The sequence below is a fragment of the Nicotiana sylvestris genome, chromosome 12 (genome assembly GCF_000393655.2).
Source record: "Nicotiana sylvestris chromosome 12, ASM39365v2, whole genome shotgun sequence".
Taxonomy (NCBI): domain Eukaryota; kingdom Viridiplantae; phylum Streptophyta; class Magnoliopsida; order Solanales; family Solanaceae; genus Nicotiana; species Nicotiana sylvestris.
Genome location: NC_091068.1, coordinates 9,720,976 through 9,728,640, shown reverse-complemented (window position 1 = coordinate 9,728,640; position 7,665 = coordinate 9,720,976). Strand labels below are relative to the sequence as shown.

General features: G+C 34.4%; 1 long non-coding RNA gene across 1 annotated transcript; it reads left to right on the top strand.

Moving 5' to 3' along the window:
- Positions 1-5,692: 5,692 nt before the first annotated feature.
- LOC104230220 (uncharacterized) lies at positions 5,693-6,312 on the top strand. Its single transcript, XR_011404558.1, has 2 exons — positions 5,693-5,836; positions 5,922-6,312. It is a non-coding gene; the product is annotated as an uncharacterized lncRNA (long non-coding RNA).
- Positions 6,313-7,665: the final 1,353 nt, after the last annotated feature.

Sequence of the window (7,665 nt, the reverse complement as noted above, 5' to 3'; positions counted from 1 at the left end):
ACTAGGTGTTAATGATGTTACGGGAGGTGTTGGTATGTTTGAGTTGAGGTTTAAGGGCCTCGGATATGTTCCGGGTAAGTTTTGAGCGAGTCCGGACATTCCTGAACTTAGAAAATGGATGGGGGCAGAAGTGTTAGTGCTGGCACAGTGGATTTAGTGTTGGGCGCGGTGGTTTAGTGTTGGGCGCGGAAAATGGTCCGCGGTCATAAATATCCGTAGGTCGTCGTTCCAACTTTGGAAGCTCATAGCTTTTGATTTGCAAGGTAGTTTGGGATTATTTAAAAACAAAAGTTGTAGCCCTTTGTGTCTAGTTTCTAGAAAGGTAAAGATATTGACATTTGGACATCTGTAGCGAAAGTTATGGCCAAATTACTAAAGCCTATCACTGCACAGAAAACCTATGCGGCCGCGATCGTTTTGGTGCGGACCGCGCTGGTTTGTGCAGACCGCGGTCGCTTTTGTGCGGCCCGCGGAGGTGGATATCTATAGGGTACTCTATAAATACGAGGTTTTGGGTTTTATTTGATATTTTGACCTAGAGAGCTCGGATTTTGGCAATTTTTCGAAAGTTTTTCAAGAAATTCATCGGGGTAAGTGATTTTAACTCAGATTTGGCTAGAGTACATGAATCTATCATTGAATTCATCATTTAATTCGTGATTTGGGATGGAATTTGGGAAGAAAATTGTGAAACCTTTTAAAAATGAAAATTAATGATTTGAAGGACCAAATGGTATCGGAATTGGATAATTTTGGTATGGTTAGACTCGTGAGCGTGAGAGGATTCTGAAAATATAAATTTTACCCGATTCCGAGACGTGGGCTCAGGGCTCGGGTTTTGGTAATTTCAGGAATCGTGCCCTTTGTTATTTTTTTCGCTTGGGCTTTGTTCCCTTAGCATATTGTGATGTATTCGTTCTGATTTTGGATAGATTCGATGCGTGTGGAGGCCAATTTGAGGGGCAAAGGCGTCACAAGCTAGAGATTTCGCCGGTTCGAGGTGAGTAATGATTGTAAATGATATCCTCAGGGTTTGAAACCCCAGATTTGCACATCGTAGTGCTGTATTGAGGTAAGACACGTGCTGGATGGCGAGCGTGGGGTCTTTTACTATTGGGATTGTGACTTGTTTCGTCCCGATTGATGATTTTACCACGTATTTAACTGAAAACTAATTGTTATCATCATTATTTGGGCTGAATGCCATATTTGGGCCTAGTGCCAGCTATTTGAACCCTTCGGGGATTTGTTATTGATATTTCCTCACTATTTTGATTATATAGTTGAACTCAGTCATGTTATTTTCCACTGTTTTCAAAACTCAGCCAAGTTTATTTTGCTTTAACACTTGAAATGATATCTCGAACAACATTTTTTGGGCTGAGCATCATGTTTTACTGTTGCCTGAGGGGCCTATGTGATTTTGACTGAGTAAGGCCGAGGACCTATATTGTGAGGATACTCTTGGATAGGGTTGCACGCCGCAGCAGTGAGATACTGATTTATATGAGGCCGAGGGCCTAAATTTGATGTCACGAGATGGCTTGATATTGCGCTTGGGCCGTAAGGGCCCCCTCCTGGAGTCTGCACAACCCCAGTGAGCGTCGTCGACGATATAGGGATCGGGCTGCACACCGCAACGGTATGAGGATCGGGTTGTATGCCGCAGCGGTGCTGGTACTGTTCTATGTATTTACTTTATTTCATTTGTCTGGCATTATCTATTGTTGTGCTACTTCATGTTATATCTATCTGATTGTCTGGCATTATCTGTTAATTGAGTGTTGCGCCCGAGAGGCGGATTTCCGTGCTTATCTGCACTATTTGTTTTGCATTCATTTGCATAACTGTTGAGAAAGTCATTTTCAAAAGAGGTTTAAACTGAGCTAAGATATTTCTAAAGATTTCACAGCTTCACTATTTTTCTCAAAGGGTTTTTCACTGCCTCTCTACAGCATGTTGGGTGCTTTACGTGATTTCTTACTGCTCAGTTGTTATTTACCTTTACGCTGAGTTAGAGTACTCACTTTACTCCCTGCATCTTGTATACAGATGCAGGTATTTAAATACCCGGTAGCAGGTTTTGAGCCGATCAGAGACTAAGTTATCAGAGTTTAACAAGGTGACCGCCAGCGTTCGCGGCACCGCATTTCTTCCTTTTGTTTATCAGTCATGTTTTGTATAATTCAGACCGTGTAGTTGTATTTATACTCCAATAGATGCTCGTGACTTGTGACACCCCAGTTTGGGCTGTGTTTGGGTTGTATTCTGCACTTAATAAAGAAATCTTTTGTTTAGACTATGGTTATTTAATTATGTTAAAACCGTTTATTAATATTAACTATTCTGAAAAGGCTAAATGGGTTAGTTGGCTGGCTTTGTCTTCACGAGAGGCGTCATCATGACTGAATCGGGGTTTGGGTCGTGACACTTAATCATTCGGTTATCTTCTTAAGTTCTCATTACGTAGTGGCTTCTTTATAACTCCAATAGTCATTTAAATTTGGTGTTTTATTTATTTATTTCTTAGGTGGATAATAGTGGTGTACCTATAGCACTAGATAATATTGATTTGGAAGGAAGTTTTGGAGAAACAGCATTCGACAACCTCAGTATAATTGTGATTAGGAGCATTCGACGGACAAATCCTCACATGCAACTGTTGAAGCTTCTTCTGGCAAAGTCTCCGGCTCTTACGATAATGATAATCGAGGCATTGACGTATGAATATTATGAAATTCTCAAATCAGTAATTGAGATTCAGAATTTAGGTGTGCATCACCTGACGCAAGAGTTGTATTAAACTACTAGTACATTTATATTTTTTTTGACAATTCTGGTACATTGCATGTTTTGGACAATTCTGGTACATGTCATGTTTTGACAATTCTGTAACATGTCGTGTTTTGACAATTCTGTTATGCCGTGTTTTGACAATTCTGTTACATGCCGTATTTTAATTTTCTTATGTTTCGTGATGTGAATCATTCATTATTTGCTGTGTGTTTGTTACTAGACTGCTTAATGCATTCGATAAAATTAGCTTAATACTAGACATGGAGGGTGAGAAATCGCAACGATGTAATTATCATAGGTCATATGACTACAACCTTAGTCGGTAGACTTATATGGTTGCCATTGGCCGATACGTATGAACTGAATGAATGAAATTAACATAAACGGCGGCTATTAAATAACTGTGAATCGCAACGATGTAATTATCGTAGGTTCAATATATATATATATAGACGTTCAATATAACTATATATATATATATATATATATATATATATATATATATATATATATATATATAATGAAATTAACCTTAAAGCAAGTGAATTATATAGTTGATACGAATAATTAGTGGCCGATACATATGACCGTAGTGTTATGAAATTATGTATTGGCTACTAAATGAAATTATCATATATATATATATGTGTAAGGTAAGATTTATATTACCTTAAAAAATATTTCCTTACTTGAAGTTCGTCTGAGTCAGGTGGTGAATTGCTATTTATCTTAAATAAATTATTTTATTTATATATTTAAATGTGTCTATATATATAGTTATACTCATTCACACACACACAACTTTTAATACCCAAACTCTTACACAAACCCTAGAACCCAACCATGGACTCCTCTCCCAGCGCTACCAAACGATCCCCATCCGGCTACTCCTCTGATGAAAATGATGAAGATAAAAATCCATCATTTGAAGTGCTCACGAAGGATTCATACATCAAGCAAGATTATATGGTAAATGAGATTTTTTTTTTAAATTCTGTATTTTTAAATGCTTGTGTTTTTCGACTTGGTTTTGCAAAAGAATTATAAACGAAATAGGTGATGTTTCGATTTGGTTTTTGAAGAGGGATAGATCTGGTTTTTGAAGAGGGGCAGATATGGTTTTCGACTTGGTTTTAATTTTTTTTTATTTCTGAAAAAACATATTGTTAATCTTTTTTAATATGGGTGTTTAGATTTTGTTTTGGAAAAAAATATTTCTCAAATAATTTTTTTTGTTTGCAACATATTCCAAAACATTTTTACGACCACAGTCCTGATCACATAGTACAGCGGTTCTTCGATATGATGGCGAGCCTTGGTTTATGGAAATTAACATGGGTAAACAGAGATGGTTCAAGGACGGATGGAAATATTTTGTGATGAATAATAACATCAAGCGGGGTTGTTTAATTAAGTTTGAGTTGATCGAAATTACACAATTCTGTGTTGTCTTTCAATTGCACATGAGAGGCCAAGGAACTCTCGAAGATCCAGTTGAAATTAGCTAGTATTTAAATTTACGTTTTTAACTTTTGTTAGCTTTTATCTAGTTATGTAATATGTACTTTTATTTTCCAGTACTTAATTTTCTAGTTATGTAATGTGTACTTTTATTTTCCAGTTATCAAATTTCTATTTTGGTATATCACTTTGGTATCATTTCATTACCCTAACTACAAACTCTAACTATATGGTTGGAATGTGAATAGTCTTCAGTTCAAAAAAGGGTTGGTAACCGAAATAATAAATGTAATTCAACTAATACCACATTTGCAATTCAACTAACACCATTAATTATGACAATTCAAACAAAACCAGATACTGTAATAAAAAATAGGTTGTTTTGTCCACTGACAGGAAAATTAGCATTCAATAACCCAGATAGTGTGGCCAAAGATAGGTTATTTTTTTCAGTGACAGGAACAATACACCCTTCAAACAAAACCAGATAGTGTGGCCAAAAATAGATTGTTTTTTCACTGACAGGAAAATTAGCATTCAATACACCCTTTTGATTAGGAGGGTTTTGGACTGGCTTGACCCCTATAAATATAGTCACATACTCAAACCCTAAAGACCTAAAATATTCACATACTCAAACCCTGAACTATGGATGCCTCCACCTCAACCAAATGAGCCCTAGTTTACTCTTCTACTAGCAGTGATGTCATATCTTACTCTTCTACTACCAGTGATACTGAAGAAGAGATTCCTCCAACTTCTGAAGTGATTATGACCAATTCATGCATTGACTACGAGGATCTGGTTATGCATCAGTATTGTATATTTTTTTGTGTGTTTAAGCTTTATATTTTCCAAAAGCTTAATAGTATTGCTTTTTTTCTCCTTTTTCAGTATATTCCAAGAAAAATCTGCAAGCATCTTCCTCCAACATTAGAACACGCGTATTTTCACCATCGTGGCAAAGAGTGGATTGTAATTATGAGCGTTGGTGATAAAAAAGGTTCAAGGTAGGCTGAAGACGTTTTATGTTGGATAATTTTATCCGGCGAGGTTTCGTCGTCAAATTTACATTGGTTGATATTTCACCATTGCGTGCTATCTTCAATCTGGACGTGAAGGGAGACAGATATCCTATTTGTACTAATCCATTTTTTACTTGGTACTAGGATGTGTTTGTGTTAAATTCAAACCTTTAGTAATGGTTGTTGTACTTTTTTATGTTGAAATGTTATGTTATAAAATTTCAATCTTCATATTACTAGAATATATTTTTTTGAATTATTTATCATTCAAAAAATTAAACTACTAAAATAACTAAAATTATTTAATTATTTATCATTAAATGCACCATGGGGAAGTTAAATGGGTTGGTGTGTTATTAATGTATACTCTCATACTCTCATATACTCAAACACTAAAGACCTAAAAACACACTCTCCTACAAACACGAACTATGGACGCCTCTCACTCTACCAAACGATGCCTAACTTACTCTTGTACTAGTGAGGATGAAGAAGAGAATCCTCCAACTTTTGAAGTGGTTATGACTGAATCATATATCAACTACGACGATATGGTTATGCATCAGTGTTGTATATATATTTTTTGTGTTTAAGCTTTATATTTTCCGAAAACTTACTAAAATTGTTTTTTTTTTCCAGTATATTCCAAGAAATATCTACAAGCATCTTCCTCCAACAGTTGAAATCGCGCTTTTTCATTATCGTAGCAAAGAGTGGTTTGTATCTATGAGCGTCGGTGATCGAAGAAGGTTCAAAGAAGGCTGGAAACGTTTTATTTTGGATAATTATGTCAAGCGAGGTTTCGTCGTCAAATTCACGTTGGTGGATGTTTCATCATTATATGTTGACTTCAATGTTGAAGTGAAGGGAGAAGGAACTCATGATCGTAATTCGGTTGAAATTGATTAGTTTTTAGGATGTGTTTTGTGTTTTTCTATCCCTTTAGTATCTTTAACCTTTTATTGTTGATTTAGTTATGCTACTTGTGCTTTTGATTTGCTATAACAATTTTCATTTCTTACGTTTGAAATCAATTTCAAAGACTATTTTTATTTTATTTTTGTAACAACATATTTCCAACCGGTTGAGAATAAAATCTTGGACTTAAAATTCTACCTAATTCTACCTATACACTATTAAAACGGTTAGGAATAATAAATGCTTCATTGAGAAGCTAAATATTTGAGACTAATAAATGCTGCATTGAAAAGCTAAATAGTAGGCATGAAAAGCTCAATGGTAACCTACCAACCGGTTTTTTTTTGGAATGGAGAAGAGGAATTTTTTTGTGATTTTACTGAAATTTTTCATTAGGATATTTTACAAGTATAATTTATAAATTAAATATATTCTTAATTTTTGTATCAGATAAGCAAACATTGTCATATAAAATAAAGGAAATTAAAAGTGGAAGAACCAGGGATTCATAAAAAGGGATTCAAAAAACATATATATTAGGATGTCACACCTAATGTAATATAAGATAATTTTATTTACAAAAACTTAGCAAATGAAAAAAAAAGAATCATTTGACAATTTTTAATTTTCACAAATCGAAATCCTGCTCTCCAATACGAAAGAAGATGCATAATTCAGCTTCACTGTCAATTATGTAGATCTCAAAGAATTTAACCAGTTTCAAAAACTTTAATTCAGAAAATTAAACCAGTACAAAATTTCTACAAGTAACAAGTTGGAATTATTTGCATCTAATTGAAAAAAATTAGAACCATCTCAAAATTGTTGCTCTTTATTTACAAAAATCAGACCAAAATATATCAGAAAATTAAATAACACAAAGTCCGTTTTTAATTCTAGTGAAACTAAAATAATGTTGGAAAAAATCCTTTCTAAAACAATTTTTTTTCTCAAAAAACTAATCCAGAAAGCTTAATCAACAAGGATTCAAAGTGTCGCCTAAGCCGATTGCTGCAAATATTTAATACATAAAAGTTGTTTATTATTACATTTTTGAAATCTACATAATTCATAAACCACATATATTAACCGGACAAAGATCACACCAAAGGTTAAACATGATCGCAATGCTAAAGAAGTCACAAAATTCGCACTTCATAGATAATGAAGAAAGTAAACATGAAATAAACATGCCCAACTTCATACATTACTTGATATTCAAAATGAAAAATAAAGTTCTCAACTCTTACACACTAAATTAAAGAGAAATAACAAACACTTTTCTAACACAAGATAACATAAGAACTAAAATTGACATAATTACTTTCCAATATTTTCTGAAAGCTTTAACCCAATAAATATGCCCGCTAACAGAGTAGATGAAATAGCACTTGCTGCTCTTTCATTTGTTACTACTTCTTCACTTTCTTCACGGCCGAGCTTGAAGATGACTCTTCCTCTGAAC